Below are 17,655 nucleotides of genomic sequence, written 5' to 3'. Positions count from 1 at the left end.
ATCTGGAACAGCAAGAGGGGGTGGCACATCAAACACTGATCACACACACACCATCACATGCACAGAGGCTTCAGGACTCATTGAATGGTTGGTTTTATTCAGCTTACATATTGCGTATAAATCTGTGCAAGTCATAAGTTTCATGCAGTGAGACATGGACATGTGTTGCCATACCCTGATGCTAAACTTTCTTTACTGCAGCTTGGACCTCCTTGGACTTTCTACAGGGGCTCAAGTGTATTTCAGGAATGTGGCATGTTTCCACGCCTCTGGCACTGAGATTTATGGGTAGTCTCCACTATGAACAGGAAACTCTGTGGGGAAAGGCCATAGGGAGGAAAGGGCGGGGGGAAGAGGGCTGCACTTTCTGCTGCTCACCAAAAACACAAGAAAGTCACTTACACACATGGGTGCTCACTGCTGCACAGGGTCCTAAAACCTCCCAGCAGGTGACTGAAGTGCAAAAATCCACAACAGGAGACAGTAACACTGGAAAACCCCCACCTATTTTAGTGTCTGTGCCATGGATTTATCAAGCATGGCTTTTTGACTGCGAAGAATGCAGGAGGGTACAATGGGAGACAAAACCAAAGTACTGCAGGAAGCATCAGGGAGAAGTGACATCACAGGATGCTGAATTTCTCTCAGCCTGGTTGTTTTTACAGAAACTCTCAAGACTCATGTCTGAGACGCACATTTGTTCCGTGTAAAAATGGACCTCAGGAAAACAAGGACAGTCCCCTCCCCCCAAGACACAAACACACTGCAGAAGCAATGGCAGCATCACTGGTGCTTTGCCCCATCTCAATGGATCTGACCCTGTGCAGTCAGAGACTAAGCTACAGGGTGGTCATCCACCTCCACAAAAACCTAGTAAGTCCTTAAGAAGCATTATGGAGTGTCAATCTCTTGCAATTTTCTGATCACTTTGGACCTTGCAGTCTGCATTTTCCATTAAGGCTTAACACAGAGGTCTCACACCACCTACCTTTTTTTGTGCTCTCTCTCATCTGTCAAGTTTTTGTGTAAGACCTTTCATCCCTCTCAAGCTCATTCATTTGCACACACACATTTAGAGCCCATCAGAACAGTTAAGGCTGCAGAGGTTTTTAATGCTGGAGACGGGTGTTGCCTGCCTATGCAATATTGATCTAGGCCATGTGCTGCGATAGTCTTTCATTACAAGACCATACACTATTTAAAGTCAGCACTTTTCATGCCTCCTGCTGCCCTCATCCCTCGCCCATGCAGGCTGCCAGCCCTGTGTCCCCTAGACTGCAGCGAGGGGACAGCCTTCCCCAGCTTTACATGGGGATCGGCAGAGGCCATCCTTGCCAAAACCTATTTGCAAACAGAGGGATCAATAGCAGTAAAAGAACAGAGGTAATTTTTAAAGCATGCATTTAGGGGAAAGTGCTCAGCTCCATCACTCTGCAGTGCTGTGGGTGGCTAGAAAATACAAATTCCTGTTTGAGAATGCTCTGCAGGAACCCTGCATGGGTGGCCGGGCACTGCAGGCAGCAGCTTAGCTGGTGACCAGCCCTAAGCTCTGCCCAGCAGTGCAGGGCTCCACAGCTCAGCTCCAGTGCCAAGCCAGTGATGGTGCTGGCAGCTGCTCCTTCCTCCCACCCCCACCTGGAATCACCCATCCTGCTTCCAGCACCAGCTCCTGGGCTCCTCAAAGCTCCTGCATGGACCTGGGGCACCTCAAGGTCTCCTTGGACATTCAAAGTCATATTCTATAGCCTTCAAAAAGAAAAGGTTATCTGATGGCACTCAGTTAGGAAAGACATTTAATTTACTTGAGAAACCTAGTGTTGCTAATAAGGAAAAAAGCTTTTATGAGCAGATAGTTCTAGAAACAGCTGAAAGCTGACTTGCCAATTTTAAGGTAGATGACAAGCCTTTACATGCTTTTTTGCACAAAACTGTTAAGTCTCCATACAAAGCTGCTCATCCTTGAGAAACACAGCCCAAAGGTTACGGAACGGCCCATTTCAGCCTAATTTGCCCAAGGGACTGCTATTTCATTCGTGCGTCTGCTTTCACACGTAGCTTTCACCTCATTTTTCACCCACAGTTTTTTCAGATATTTTGAAGCCAGTGAAAAGACCTCTCACCCTGGGAACCCATAAAAATACATCTTAAAAACGGTCTTAAAATGCACACATACTCCACCCTGCTTCTAACATCCAGAAAAATAGGATATTTTTGATTCTTCAGCTGCGTGCCAGCTCTCCAGAACAGATAAAGACATTTAAGCCCACTTAAACTTGCCAGTTTTGGAACCACATGCTAGATGCCTACTAACTGATGGGATTTTTTTAACTGACTCTGATCTTAATGAGTCAGACAGAAGCTGAGTATAGGCAAGGGACTACACATGGTTGTTTATTTAAAATACAAACATCTGGATTAAATAAACTCATTTGGGAAAGTTTTGTTGCATACAAAGGGAAAAGCATTGCTAGTAACAAGAAGCAGTATATGAACCCCCCCAAAACAACCCAGCACTTCAGAAACTAGTGAAACGTTGGCGCAGGAACTCACAGGCATTTGAGAGTGATCACCAGCCTGTGACCTCCAGTGACACACAAACCCACTGTTTTGCTGGGCTACCTCAGTGTTCGCAAGCCCCTTTCTTAGTAATTTATTCAACTTGGTAATTTATTCTACTTGTCCAAACATGACTCCTGCTTCATGTCAAGGTCCAAGCAGTAACCAAGAGGTTAACTGCTCTTTACTTAATCTAAACCCCATGGAAGTACCACCTGACTCAGCACTCTCCAGAACACCCTTGTACCAGCTCCAGAGCAGGCTGGCACAACCCATCACCCCAGTTAGCCAGAGGACTTCTGTGTCCAGGCTGCTGGATCTGTTCCAGACACCTATCCAACTCCAAATGCTGCCACACAAAGGGTTGGGCATGACTGTCCATTGCCAAGGGCAGGGTGAGCACCCTGAATCCTACCAGCTGGCAGAGCTGGAATCAAACAGTTCATGCCCCACACAGCCACGGACGGAGCAGCCAGCTCATGGATGGACACACAAGCCAGGCAAGTGCTTCAGACCCAAGGGGCACCCTGTGGCACAGGCCACCACTGTAAGGTTTACCAGACCAGCCAAAGTGAGGCAGGGGGCACCTTCTCACCCACTGACCAGGCACAGCACCTCTGCCAGCACCCCAGGGACTGCTTTTGAACTTCCACTGTTGTCTTGTTGCAGTTACACATTTACTAAGCCCAAACAAATACAGTAAAATGGATTACATTTAATACAGCAAAGCCTCAGCTCTCATCTACCAGTATTGTTCTACTTGAAGAATCAACCCATTGGCATCGACAGGCAATCCTTGCCTTTGGGTTATACAACAAAAGCTGATAATCCACTTCCTCAAGACACAACTAAGTCCTAGCCATTATTTTTGGCCACATACAGCTTCAGACATCAGCAGAAGACCTTGTTACCAGCCCTCCTGTTTGTACACTGCTCTAGCCAAGATGGAATCACATGTCTTCGCAACCAGAAGCTCCAGATCTCATTGGGAACTCTTGTTTGCAGATGTCAGTAGCATAAGGCTCCTTACTGTGCAAGCTACCTGCAAGTCTGGAGCTATAGGAAAATATATGGGGAAACCACGTGAGACTTGAGTGGCTCTTCAAGGCAACATGTGGCTCCTGAGACAGTTCGAGTTTCTCTGCCTTTGGAGGTACTGGTCTTCAGCAGCAGGGGAAGGTGCTGAGATGGCAGCTCAAGGTGACACCAAGTCTCAGGGACATCCCTGTGGCATAGGCAGACCTTGCCAGGGCAGCAGGAACAGCCTGGGTGAATACTCATGGGGGCAGGGCAGTTACCCACCAGCTGCTGCACTGCCTTGTCCCACAGGCTCAGACCCCTCTGGGCAGCGTTTCCTCATGGCTACTCAGAAGCACAGCCACATCTATCTGGAGGACAGCATTATTCCTCACTCCATCATAAGCAGAGGGAGGCTTGAGCCACTCAATTCCATCTCCGTGCAGGGGCCAAACACAACAGGCAGTGCTGCCTGTTCTTTGGGCTGCCTGGTCAGCAGGACTCTCTGCCCAGATATGGAGCTTCTCCTCACAGCTCCACTCTGGCTTCTCAACTATGCATAAAAGGAGATTTCTTAAAATAAATAAAAAAAGATGCAACACTAAAAAACCCAAACCCAGTAAGATAATGTGAAGCAAATGCTCCCCCACTATCAGACTCCACCTATGTCCAAGGCCATTTGGGAACAGCAGTATTAAATGAGGTGATACTAAAGTTTAAGATAAGAGTTTGAAGATATTTGTAATGTCTTTAAAACAAATTTGTCAACAAACTGCTTGGAAGAAAAGCAAGTTCTGCTTACCATGACTAGATATACAATGCACTGCAAGATTTCTGGTTTGGCTTTTTGTGTCTTATAGCATTCTTGCTATTAAAAGAGAAAGCAAGTCAGTGCAGAGGAAATTCTTAGGTAGTGAAGTGATAGGAAATTGAGGCCATTCTACCCACAAAAACATCTCTGAACAATCTCAGCAATAAGCCAGTAATACCATGGTTCACTATTATACTGGCCAAAGGCAGGGCCATCCTAGACACTGGTAAGTTCACTCAGTGGCTGGAAAATAAGAGAACCTATAATGACAAATGACAAGGAAAAAACCCAAACATGGCTCCATCTTGGTTTCAGGTTTGACGACTCCTTTGGAAAGGAGCACTCAGCTTTCAAGGCAGGTCTGGTGAGATTGACTCCTTGTTAGATATTATGAGCAAGTCAGAGTCCAGCTCCACCAGCCTTCTCCATTTGCAGCTCTGTTGAGACTCCAGAAGTTTGGGTTTTTATGTACCATCATTCTCTGACCAGCCCAGCACACCTTGGCCAATGCCCCTTCGCCAAAGGGCATACTGGAACCTAGTTTGACAACTGAATTTGGTGCAAGGGGACTGTCCTCAGTGGCACATGGAGGAAACTGATTCCACATCCACATGACTTGAAAATCCTTCTGATTAGAAGTAGCTTCTTTCCACCCTCCTCACAACCTGTTCAGTGCCAGAGATTTAGTACATCCAAGAGAGGAGACTTCAGACTAAACTTAGGTGTTTCCCAGTGAGGGCTCCTCTAGAAACAACCAGGCTAATGCTACAGGAAAATGGCCCAAGCTTCTAGACTGCAGATGGGCTGGACTTAGATCTGCCAGTGCTCAACAGGTACACCAACTATCATAAGGCCCTCAAATGCCTCCTCCCTTCTAGAGCTGCACTTACACAAATACCTTCCTCTTGGGTATAACTGGCTATATACGGACACAGAGCCCCATGAGACATCATTGTTTTGTGGTCCCCCCACATGCAGCCTGAAGCTGTAGCAGTAAAGAGGCCACTGTCAAAAGCATCAGTAGCAGTATGGCTGCCGAGATCCTCCCACAGATGGTGATGAGCGGGCTGATGTACCATACAGTACTGGAGAAAAAAAAAAAGTGCCTTGGGATGTATTTAACATCTCTGCTTTGTAGAGCCACAGAAGTACAGGGTGGCTCCAGCACACTGCTCCTGGGATTCTCAGTTCATGAGACCCAATCGTTTTATGAAGTAGTGAGTAGAAGAAATTTAATGTTAATATAAAATTTTCACAGAGCTTAGAAAAAGGTTAGTTGGGGAAAGCTAACATCCTAACATCCTCCACTAATAGCTGCTTTTGCAGAGAGGTTGTTTTATCTCTGGTCACTGCAAATTAGGAAGTCCCTCTGAACATCTGTAGCACACAGATTAACCCAGAGTGCCACAAGAACCCATAGCAATTTTCTGCTTTCCTTTAAGGACTTCAATGAGTTTGATATGAGAGGAAATTAAGGAAGTAACAGCAGACCAGTATCTAATGCAGCTGAGCATGTGCCTCTGGGGCGGTTTCACCACCTGGCCCGCCCCAGCCAGAGGCACCCACCTTTGCTGGAGAAGTTACTACTGACACTGCATAAAAGAAATGCAGACACAAGCCTGACACTTGATTTTTGGTTATGCTTAGTTTTCTTCCTTTTCTTTTCCTATTAGGCTGCTCCTTATACCATCTTTCCTTAACTACCACAAGGTACAGAGTAAAGACAGATGATAAATTAGTTTTGACCTCCAGCAGAAGCATGCTACATGTCATGAGACCACAGCACAGACCAGGGACTTTAAGTGACAAACAAGGTGGACACAGGGAAGTGGAGCCAGCTCCAGCTGCTAAATCAGTCCCTGTAACAAAAGGATGATAACTGAATAAGGAGATCCTTATCTTATCAGGGATACTGAGACCTACTCCCTTGGAAGACCTTTAGTTCTCTTTTCTCCTGCATTTCAACAGGGACCTTGGTCTAATCACAGAAAGCTTCTAATAGTCCTGCTGATGGGAAACAGACACCCTGAAGAGCCAAGGCATCTCCTAGCAGGACAGTTTCACCACTGGCAGTATATACACCGTGTACCACAAGAAAACACAGGGCAGCTTCAGCCAGAAGACATGCCTTTGGTCTGCCACAGCACTGGCCACCATGCCAGGGAATGGATCTGTAGGGCACGAGCCCGGCTGGCAGATTACTCTAGAGCTGCATCCTCAGAAGACCTCGTGCCTGAAATAAGGTTGCATTTTGGTAAGTTTGGCCGATGTGGCTGTTAATCAAGGAGTGTTGAAGACTTGAAGCTTCCAGGAACATATATGCTCCTGCAAGAGTCCACTTCGCAGACTGATGGGACATGAGGCAGGGCTTGGCCTGCTCCAGCTCACTGTGCTCGATGCCAGAGATCACACGTACCACCAGAGCAGGCTGAAGAGTAACCCCATGGGAGCGTTATTCCTCCCTGACATGGCTGCACAAGTCACCTGCTGCTCTCCAGCCTCTGAAAGGGCTTTTGGGACCAGCTGCCCCAGCCACAGCTCCAGAAAGGCCTGGCAAAGCAAGGCCCTCCTGCTTCTGCAGAGGTTTCTGGATCCTGAAAGCACTTATTGCACAACACCTTATTTGGAGACTAAAAACAGCGATGGAGACACGTAACTACCTCAAGTATGTTTTCTCCTCCTTTTTAGGGAGGAAAGAAGAAAAGCTGGTTTACAAAAAGTTACAAGTTCACAACAGCCCTTCAGAGCTGAGGTCCTCATTTCACCTCTCCTCAGTCAGAGTGCTCCCCAGCACCCACAGCAGGTTCAATACAAGCCCTTCTGTGCAGCCTCTGGAAGACCCCCACGGAGTCTCGGCATTTGATACTCTACCCCAATAAAACATAGCCAGGGCAGAAGAGAGCTTAAGTGAAGCTAAGGGACCACATGAACACTCTGGGTGGTGTTCATCCAGCTGCAACAATTTTTGGAGATTAACAACTAACTTTAAGAAAGTCCCTGAAAAATAAAGAGGGGAAAGTCATACAATATTCACATGGGTGGGACCAGTTTGCTCAGCACAAATGTTGAGGAGTTTAGGGATATGGATGGATAGCAATTAATTTGTTGTCATTATTTGACTATAACAGAGCTAAGCTTGCATAATAATAGGGAGTCAACTCAAACTTCCTTCAGGATTTCCAGTAACTGGAGGGTGTAAGCATTTACATCTAACAGAAGAGGTATCTGTATCACAGCATGGGGAATGCTGCAAGCTCTGGAAAGAGAACACCACCATCAGTTAAAGCTAAGCAATATTCACATGGGCTGCAGGAGAAAAGTCAGCCAAGCCCAACAGCAAAATATTAATACAGCCATGGGGTTCTGTTTTAGATAAAAGCAGAATAAAGCCTGACTCCGTCCACATGAAAAGCCTCTTTGGTTGTATTTTCTTTCCTATTCTGGCTCCGGCTGGGCAGATTTACCATAATTGTCTTACTATACACAACCATTTTTTGCACCCAACTGTCCCTTCTCAGCATATGTGGAGCTGCCTCTCCTCCAGAAAGGGCGAGCTACCTAGCAGCCTTTTGACCAAAGCTAGGGGCTTCTGAACTCCCTCCACAAAGTACCAGTGGCATGTAACATCAGCTGCTGGCCAGAAAAAACTTCTCTGGCATGTGCAGGGACATGGTGGCACAACTGTCCCCAGCAAAAAGAGCCAGCAAGCCTGCCTGCTGCTAGATGATGTGGGGCTGGTCATCCAAAGCAGCACCCAGTCCCATGGAAACCCTGGGCTGAACTGGGGCACTGCCCTGGCCGTGCCCAAAGCCTCCTTCAGAGCACCTCACTTGGGCAGCGAGGCCAAATACTTGGCTCGGTGACCTCTACAAATCCATGGGGCACCAGCAGCAGGGACACAGCCTGGGGCACGCACATCATTAAACTGCCCTCAGTTTAAGGCAAGGCAGGACACTTGTGCTAGTAATGAACAGAGCCCCTGCTGCTGTCCCCAAATCTTCTATACCTAGAACTAAGCTAGTTCTGAGCCCATACTGCTCTGCATGCTATTGGGAGTCTTAAATAAGGTATCAATGTATATATAGTAAAGGCAGCACCCAGACAACGCTCACTTTGAACTAACCAGAAACCTATGCCAAACAGTCCCACTCCTACTTTAATTTCCTAATTCAAGATGAAAAGCAGATGCACCAAACAAATTTCTCAGTTATCTGGTCAAGTTACCAAGATGTTTTTCTTTTCAGTGGCTCCTATGCTGCCAAAAGGTTCACATCAGTCCAACAAATCTGAACTCACAAGTGCTTGGTTCAATGAGGCCCTTTTATTTTAATCATTTGGCTAGCTCTTTATACACATTTGAGTGCAAGAGCAGTTAGCACTAACACTCCTTGGGGTATCAGTGTATCACTACCTGCATTTGCACATGCCAATGCTGAAGGCTAAGCTACCCACTAAAGCTCTCTATTCACAATGTGCAGTTGAAGTGCACGTAAAAAAAAAATATCCAAACACTTTTGCTGTAACCTAAATGCTTGTCCAGAATTTCAGATAAACACAAAAGGCACCAAAAACTTTGCCTAAACTTCCCAGTAGTAAAAGCTGTATATATCTGAAAAAATACACAGCTTTGTTTAGCTATTTAAACAATTACTCTGGATCCTGAAATACTGACTTAAGGTCCCTTTACCATGTAGAAGAATCCAAATGAATCCTCTCCTGGGTGGCAGTGATGCCATCCCACTTAATTCATCTTAAATTAACATTAAAACAACAACTGAGATGCTAAAGGAACCCAACAATCAGCCCTGGGTGGGATGAAATGCCTATGTCCCAGCTGGAGGGCACAAGGGTCAGCCTGAGTCACCTCAGGGTTTGTTTTGGCTCATCCTCTCTTTTGGAAGAGATGCTCCACAAGTCTCACATGCAAGAGCCCTGTCTAGTTTCACCCTTCTGCCATTCATTAGGGAAGATGCTTGCTGCTTCTGCTTATCAAGTTGTATCACAAGATATACCATCTCTTATGATGACATCAGTTTGACACATCAGCTCTGCTCTGCGCCCAGCCTGTGCAAGTGTCCCTCACCCCAAACATACATGGCCTGGGAGTTTGCATGCAAAGCCAGAGCATTCAGACCAGCTAAAGTATGCTAAATATTAGCTCCAGAGGTGCTCCTGGAGATGTGGATTCTTCTTTTCACTTGGTCTGTGTAAGCACTAAGGACACAGACACACCAGAGCAGAAGAGCCACAGCAGCATAACTGGCACTTCCGAAACACATCAACCCTCCCTCCTGCTGATGACCAAACATCCTCCTTAGCTATACCTGATGTCCAGTGAGGTCCAGTTTCAGGTATGCTCAGGAGTCAACTCCCAGTACTTGCACAGAAGAAAACTGTTCAAAACATACCTTGGACCAGCTGAATGCCAGAGAGGAGGGCTTACCTCTAGAGGGAAACTCAGGGCTGTGCTGGACAAACTCTCCTGGATTTTAGAAGGGGGCTCCTTGACAGTGTCTGCAAGTGGAATAAATTTGTGTAAGGGCAAACAACTACCCTTAGAAATGCATTTATCAATATACACACTTGCTACTATAATTTTGACTGAGAACAGCAAAGGTTTGTTTTGATTTATTTTCTTCTCATTTTCATAGACAGAAAACATCTATTGTAATAGTGACCTGAAAGCAATTTGTTCCCTGCCAAATTCTGAGCAAGCACAGTTACCCAAATTACCACACACAGAGGAAAAAAAAAAATAATCACTTACAGTAGACTGACTTTCTAATTCTCTCTACAGGATTTAAGTCACCAGTGAATGAGTTGCTATCATCTGGAATATTGGAAGCACTTATTGATATTAAACTTTGCAGAGTAAGAAGTTTGTTGCCTTTTATTTTACCAACATAAAGACCAGGAAAAGGCACCGGTATCTGAGAAAACTATTTCAATGGAGCTGCCAGATCTCAGCCTACAGGATGACAGAGATACAACAAACCAGAGCCTCTGCAAATATCTTGCTCTTCCAAGAGCACATAGTCGGCAGCATTCCTTTCTCCACTAACAGTGTGTGAATTAATGATAAGAGAAGGGCAAACTTTGAAAAATAAGATTAATAGATTTTTCCACAAGCAAGACAGTGCTTTAGACACTGGGTCTTAATTATAAAACCAAAGCAAGCTGTGAGTAGGTGTATGGAATAGGAAGCACCCACCCAATTTTAATTAAACAGCAGCGGTGCTGAGTTCCAGACTGCTCAGGTAAGTGTCTCACTAATCACCAGTTACCTTTGCTGAGCCAGCTTTGTCATTCCCACCTCTGGCACAAGGAGAAGGTGCTGAGTGACCATCAGGAATGGGGGTCCCTTGGTACACTGACACATAGCACTTCAGAAGCTGCTTCCAAATTTCTATACAACACAACTGATTTAGTCCTCCTAAATATCTTCTCAGCTCTACTATTCATGATTTACAGCTGAGGAGATCAAGACACAAGAAAGCTGAAGATGTGCCCAAGAGCACAAAGGCATTTAACAGCAGAGCAGACAAGGGCTGAGGCATGCCAGGGACACCATCCCTTTCCTTCAACACATCCTTCCCACACTGCAGCTTCACTGTATTAGCTCCAAGGTTTCCATAGGATCTGTCCACCATCACAAACCCCTCCAAAACCCAGAAGGCCCATCCATGCTTGGGCATGGAGCGTTTAAGAGAAAATATACAGTGAATCAGCAGCCCTGACAGCTTCGGACAAGTTGTCACACCAGCCTCTGGGGCTGTAGGCCTGTGTTCCCATCCTAAATGTCCACGACAAGTACGTTAAACTAGGAGAAATACTGCTCAGTTGTTATATCCTGATGCTCTGGATTAAGACATGTGGCTGGCAGGAGCTGGCTGGCTGTCCTCCTGTAGACTCCCTGTTGTAGCTGGCACCCGCAGATGCTCTTTGGAAGTCCAAGCAGACTTGGCAGCACATGTGATGGGAACACTGGGGATTTTTTTTTTTTTTTTGCCTGAAGCTTCATAATCTTCACACAAGCTACCCTCTTACATAGAGGGGAAAATGGCTTGAAGTGGTTTTGAGTGACACGTTCCCAGGTGTTCAGAAAGAGCAAATGAAGTTCAAGTTAATTTTGTGGCTAGTGATGCCCTGAACCTTAACACAGAAGCTGAAGGGCTGTGCCACCTCAAATACTGGTAGTGCACGGGTAACCGGCCACAATGCTTTTGGGTAAATTTGCTTTCCTCTGTTCCTTGGGTAAGATAACAGTAGATTTTTCATCCTATGATAAGCTCCTTCCTAATGAAACACCATCTGGCATAATTTACAAAAGACTATGTAAAAGCTAATTCTGACAGAATTTAGCCCATTTTCTTAGCAGGTAAGGCAATGAACCCCCAGCATTTAAAGCTTCTAGACACATACAGCTGCGCTAGAAATTAATGAGATTTGCACAGCAGTCTGTATACAACAGCCACCCAGCTGCTTTAGTGCCTCTCTTAACCAAGGCTTTAACATTGCAGGCACAAGCAAAAGTTATTTTCCTAGAAGCATGTATTTTTGCATGTCAAAGCTACAGCAAACAGCATCCACAATTAAGTAGTAGCACAAAAAACCTTTCTATTTTCTGTATTTTCTACTACTCACCCACCCTCCTCCATTTCCCTATTATTTTTATTTACACCATTTGACCTTCAAGTGAGCCAGCCAGCTCACACTCCTGCTCACTAGTGCCTGGTTTAATTCACTGGGATCACCCACCCGCCAGGGACAAGGAAGAGCAGGCCCTCCTTGCCCTTGCCTCTCTGAGCAACTGAGAACGGTTGTTCCTGAGCAGGTTTGAGATACTGCACCTAGCAAGCTAAACATTAACAATTTATGATGCCGTATCTGTCAGCAGTTAAGTCAAAGCTGCTATTCACTGCAGTTGCTATCAACTGCTTTTAACACATTTTGCATTTGACTCGTGAAAGCACGGACACAGACAAAACCAGCATACCCAGCAAGAGGAAAGAGCTCCCCATTGCAGAGGGAAAGAACTGCTCTGGAGCAGTTCAGAGGTTGTCAGTAACTGGATGAAGAGTTTGGAGTAGGTGAGGTGGTAAGAGCATGAGGAATCCGGCTGGTAACCAGCATTAGGAAGCGTTTACCTCCTCCAAAAATTGCAAGTAGCCTCCCTGAAATCTTCCCCTTTCTCTGAGCCCCATCTTTAAATGGAGCAATAGTTGCAAGCTAGGACATCTGAATACCTCTTTTCCTGAATGGCTGAAATACAATATTTCCTTTTTGAGAAAAAAAAAGAAAAAGAAAAAGAAAAATCCTCAGCCTAAACAAATACTCCAGACACTGCCTCCCTGCAGGAGGAGAGGGATTTTGTAACTTGTAAAATGTATTTTATGGGACTCTACTTAGCTCCGAGTCCAAGTCCCAAAATCAGCTCTTTAACCCATGTGCTGCTTTATGATTTCATATCTATAAATACTTGTTCAGAGCTAAGTAGGTTTCTCCATCAAGATCAACATCTGTTTCCCCATGACAGCTGCAGCAGTGCTTCCTCCCTTGGGCTCCAACACAAGGATGCTCTTCTTGGAGCAGGGGTTTCAGACCCACAAGTATAAACCAGCTTTCTAAGAAGGGCACACGGGGTGATCCAGCCACCTCCCCAGACCACCAGCCACATATAACCTGTCACCGACACAAGGACCAAACCCCTTGTCCATCAAAAGGAGGCTTTACAGAGAAGGCACCAACTTTTCATAGCAAAACTCTGAGCTTCTGCTAGTGGAGACCATAACCAGAAATGGTGAATGTGGAAGAAGTCTGCAAGGGATAAATAACTTTCAGTGGTCCAATTGTTAAAAATGCTGAGATTTTAAAATACTAAAATATTAAAAACAGCAGAGATGCCACTGCTTGTAGGCTAACCAACAGTGTTTACAAACATGAGCACTAGCACCTTTTAAATTACCAATGCAATGGCTTTGCAGGCATGTTGACTGCCATTACAGCCCTTGCCGTCTTCATCACTGCATGGCCAAATTGTTTAGAAGCATTTTTGGACAGAATAGAGATTTCACAGATGTGTCCTGCAGGATACTACTTCTGGGCATAACCCCATTATTTAGGAGCTGAGTGTCTTTCCACACAAAGCCAGCCATCTGCCCAAGCACTTGCCATGCTGAGGGGAACACAGCTAGGGGCTCAGCTAAGTATCCTGGTCACCTCAGTCAGGGGATACAGTTTACAAGAAAGCTGAGCCTCCAATGTACTCCTCAAGTTTTTAAAAAAAGCTCTAGATTTTTGGGCTTTACAATAAGTTCCCAATCCTTAATAGCATTCCCATGCATGTCCACAGATATATATGGGGGAATCTTCAAAAGTGTCCAGACACTTTCCTGATGGAAAAGGGAGGCTTCTGCCTCTGAGCCACCCAGACCCCTGCATACACTGATTTATCACAGCAGCAATACTTTTTTTCCTGTCCTACAGTCTACTTTGGCTGTTTGTAAAAACACATCTTAAGGAACTGAAAAAAGAAGAAGTTAAAGAACCGAAATTTGTATTAACTCAGTAAGCTTTACCTTGGCTTTGAACGGTGCTTTTAGCTTAGTGGGTTATTTTCTTCTCCTGACAAAAATGGACTGAATTTAGTGAGAACAGTACACAAATCCTGCTGCCTGCACAGTCCAGCTGAACCAGCTCCAGTAACGCACAAAATGCCAGCCATCACGCTTTATCTTTGTTTCGAGTTTTAACTCTCCATTTAGAATTTAATCTAAACAACTCATTTGCCAAAGAGAATGCTGTCCCACTCATGCTGTTTTAATTTCCTCAGAAAGAATCCCATAATACGCTAGGCAAGACATCAAGAATAATTAAAACCAACAGTGATTGAAAAATCAAATTTTCAGGGCCTTGCAACAAGCCCTAATGAGTTCCAGACTTGCCTTCCCCAACTTGCTCAAACTGGTTGTGTGACACTGCCAAGCCAAATTAAAATTTGACAGTATTCCACCCCATGCCCAGAAAAAGTGGCCTTCTTATGATTCAGGAAATTAAACAGCCGTCTACTGCAAAGATGCCCATTTGTCTTTGGACATATATTATTCAGACAGTGATCCAGGGTCTGTATTTTTTTTTATTTCTTGTTTTTATTATGTCATTCCATATCCCTTTTGAAGTGCAAGCTAGCTGGAACTTTTTTATACTACCAAGCCCAGTTCAGGTGACAGGCAGCTTGCCAGAATCATGGGGACAAAAGGCATCACCCCTCCCTCGCCCCACACAGGGGTGCTATGCTCTGCACTGCCTGCCCATGAGAAGATCTCACAGCAGAACTACACCCTGCCACTGCAGACTCTCTGTGCCATTCCCTTCACAGATTTAAATGAAATTAAAAATGACATCTTGTCTTTTGCCTTTCCAAGGGGAGCTACACATTTAACTACACATTTTGGAAAGGCTTGGATGGTTTCTGCATTTGCAAGTCTTTCAGGGTGCACTGTAAGCCCTCTGATGTACCACTGTGCAGCCTCGCTGCTCCATCCCCTGTGCATGATGTTTGAGAAGCTCCTGAGAGATGGGTCTAGAGCAGAGACTGCTTTGCCAGGGCATATTTCTGCTCCACAGCACAGACTTGCTCAGCCCTCCTCGGTGTCCATGTCTAGCCCTGCTTCTCTGCTTCCTCCCACAGGGACCCCCAGGCTGGGGCTGCTGGCTGGGGCCCTGCTCCACTCAGGTCCCACACGCCCTGCCAGCAGTGCTCTGGACATGGCAGGAATTGAGCTGCTGTCTGATAAAAACAGATTGACCACAGCCTGCAGCTGCAGTTGGCCATGAAAAAGGATCCACTTTTCACTCTTGTGGGATCAATCTCCATTCAGTGCCTGGCAAGAGCTTCCCAAGGGCCTCCAGCTGGCACCCAAAGGTGCTCCCCCCCACAGAACCTATGGCAACCAGGACACTAAGGACAAGCCCAAGGGTTACCAGCAACAGGGACACACCGGCAGAGGACACATCATTCCAAGTCTCCAGGGATGACACACCAGAGGAGACCTTCCTGGCAGGTCCTTGCCAAGCCATTGCCACGCCCCACATGCCTGCAGGGACAGGGTCCACCCCACAGGACCCTGCTCTTGCCAGCAAGCACTGACAGGGTCAGCGTGGGACAGGAAAGATGGAGGGAGGAAAGGAAGAAGAAATCCCGCCATCCCCACCTCAAAGCATCAGGTATTTCAGGCAGGGCACACTGACAGCAGGAGCATCATGACACAGGGAGTGCATGGCACAGCCCCTACCACCCACGCCACAACACAGCAAGCCCTGCTGCGAAGCACCAAAATGTCCCTGGGACAGCCTGCAAGGAGCACCCAGTCTTCAACAAAACCCAGCAGTTTTCTTTGGGATCCAGCACTGGCACAGTCCAAACCTAATGAGACAGAGGGAGCTACCGCCTCAACAGCAGATGGGCTGAACTCCTCATCCTGACATTCAGGGAGGAATCCCCAAGCACAGCATGGGCAAGAAACTTCTCACTCAACAAGAGTGCCTGCCATTCCCCACCAGGAAGGTCTGGGAGTGCCCCTGTGCCATGGTAGACCCATGGAGGCCAGTCGTGGGGCACGGCACTCGGCACTGCCTGGTCAGGGCCATCTGGCATGGAGAGATGGGATTACAACAATGTTGAAACCCAGTAGTGCTGATGTTAGGTGTTTAACTCATCTCCTAATTATGCAGCGACAAAGGTAGAACACATAAGGTCGTAAGAGCAGCTGCTCCCTGACAACCCATTCCACATGTTTTATTTAGCAGTTAAAATCCCTCCTATTCAGCTTAACGCCATGCCAAGAGGGCCTTTCAGTTATTCTGGTTCTTTCGCTCATGAGAAGACACTGTGGCAGAGCCCCAGGACCTCCTGGGGAAAGCAAGCCTCCAACAGCCTGAGCACGAGGCGCAAACACCTTCCAGAGGGTCTAAATGGAGACAAGCAACTCCCTCCAAGGCCACAAGCTCAGGGCAGTGATGGCCCGAGTCTCACAGAAGTGACCTTAGACAACAACCATTGGTTTTCCAGCAAAAGCTTTGCTGAAGTGGATTTCTGGTCTAGAAATATGAACAAACCCAGATGCATCGCAGGACACTGCGATGCTGTGGCTGGGCAGACCCCGACTGCGGCCACACGGCCACAACACACAGCTAGGCTTGCTCCGCTAAGGGGTAGGAAAAATGCAAGTACTTCGGAGATCACTTTTGCCTGCTCTTAACCCCGAGCACTTAACAATTCGCTTAACAGTCACGTTCTGTGACATCGCTTCCCTGTGACTTGCCTTTGCTCCACATCTGCTGCCACAGCTGCTCGCCCCCCGCCGGCAGAGGGCCGGTGGCGGGGCGCCCTGCGCCGGGGACTCCGCGGGTCCGGTGGGGCCGCGCAGGAGGCAGGAGCGGAGCGGGGCGCTGCCGCGGAGCGGGACTGCAGGGGCGCGCACCGCCCGGAGCTGCGGGGCCGGCAGCCCCCCGGGTATATCTGAACAAGCAGAATTTTGGAGGTGAGCAGCTGCACTGACGCCGGTCCCCACCAGCCTGCGGGACAGCACGGGACACGGGGAAAAAACATTAAAAAATACAGTTTTCGAGCCCTGCCTGTGCCCGCGGTTCCCAGGTGGCGCCTACCGCCCCGCCGCGCACAGCCCAGCGCGGTCTCCCGAGCACGCAGCCGCGCCCCGGGCTCCTCCGAGCCCTGCCCGGGCGGGGAGCACACAGGAGGCGCGGAAGGGGGTGTCTCGGCCGGTCGAGACACAGCCGCACACCCACCTCGCACGCCGCCGTCTTTCACGCTGCTTACGCTCCGCTGTAGCTCCACTCTATGCTGCGCTCCCCTCTACGCTGCGCGCCCACCGCTCGCCCGGGCGCGCTGCCCGACCGCTGCCTTTCATTGGCGGCGGCTGCTGCCCCCAGGCGCCCTCAGCCAATCCGCCACCGGAGACAAACTTTTCTGCCCAATGGCGTGCGGCGGGGCGGGGCTCACTGGGTAAGGCGCGCAGCGCGCGCGAGTGGTTTCCCCTGCTCTCTCTCACCCCGCCACGGCGCCCGGGGCTCTGGGAGGAAAAAAAAAAAGGGGGGGGGGCGGGGAGGGCAAAGAAAAACAAAAATTAGTGATTTTAAAGCGTTTTCGTCCCAAAGCGGCGGTGCTGGGGAGGAGTGTGGAGGGGATGGAGCCTCAGGCGTGGCGCCTGGGGGGTAGGGAACGGTATGCAGGCCTGGCCTGGCCTGGCCGG

At 47.6% G+C, this 17,655-nt stretch overlaps 1 protein-coding gene across 2 annotated transcripts in view; it reads right to left on the bottom strand.

The window, feature by feature from the left end:
- Window positions 1-17,326, bottom strand: part of LMCD1 (LIM and cysteine rich domains 1) — a 36,298-nt gene extending 18,972 nt beyond the window's left edge. Inside the window, exons 1-2 of one of the 2 annotated variants that reach the window (XM_055709103.1) lie at window positions 17,192-17,262; window positions 9,828-9,898 (exon numbers count right to left, since the gene is read on the bottom strand). The gene's annotated coding sequence lies outside the window, so the exon portion shown is untranslated. Of the gene's footprint in view, window positions 1-9,827; window positions 9,899-17,191 lie in introns of both variants that reach the window. The other variant, XM_055709104.1, reaches the window with a different exon arrangement.
- Window positions 17,327-17,655: the final 329 nt, after the last annotated feature.

This window comes from Falco cherrug, chromosome 4 (genome assembly GCF_023634085.1).
Source record: "Falco cherrug isolate bFalChe1 chromosome 4, bFalChe1.pri, whole genome shotgun sequence".
In the NCBI taxonomy this organism is placed as follows: domain Eukaryota; kingdom Metazoa; phylum Chordata; class Aves; order Falconiformes; family Falconidae; genus Falco; species Falco cherrug.
The sequence above is the reverse complement of the archived record's forward strand: the minus strand, read 5'-3'. Positions and strand labels throughout refer to the sequence as shown.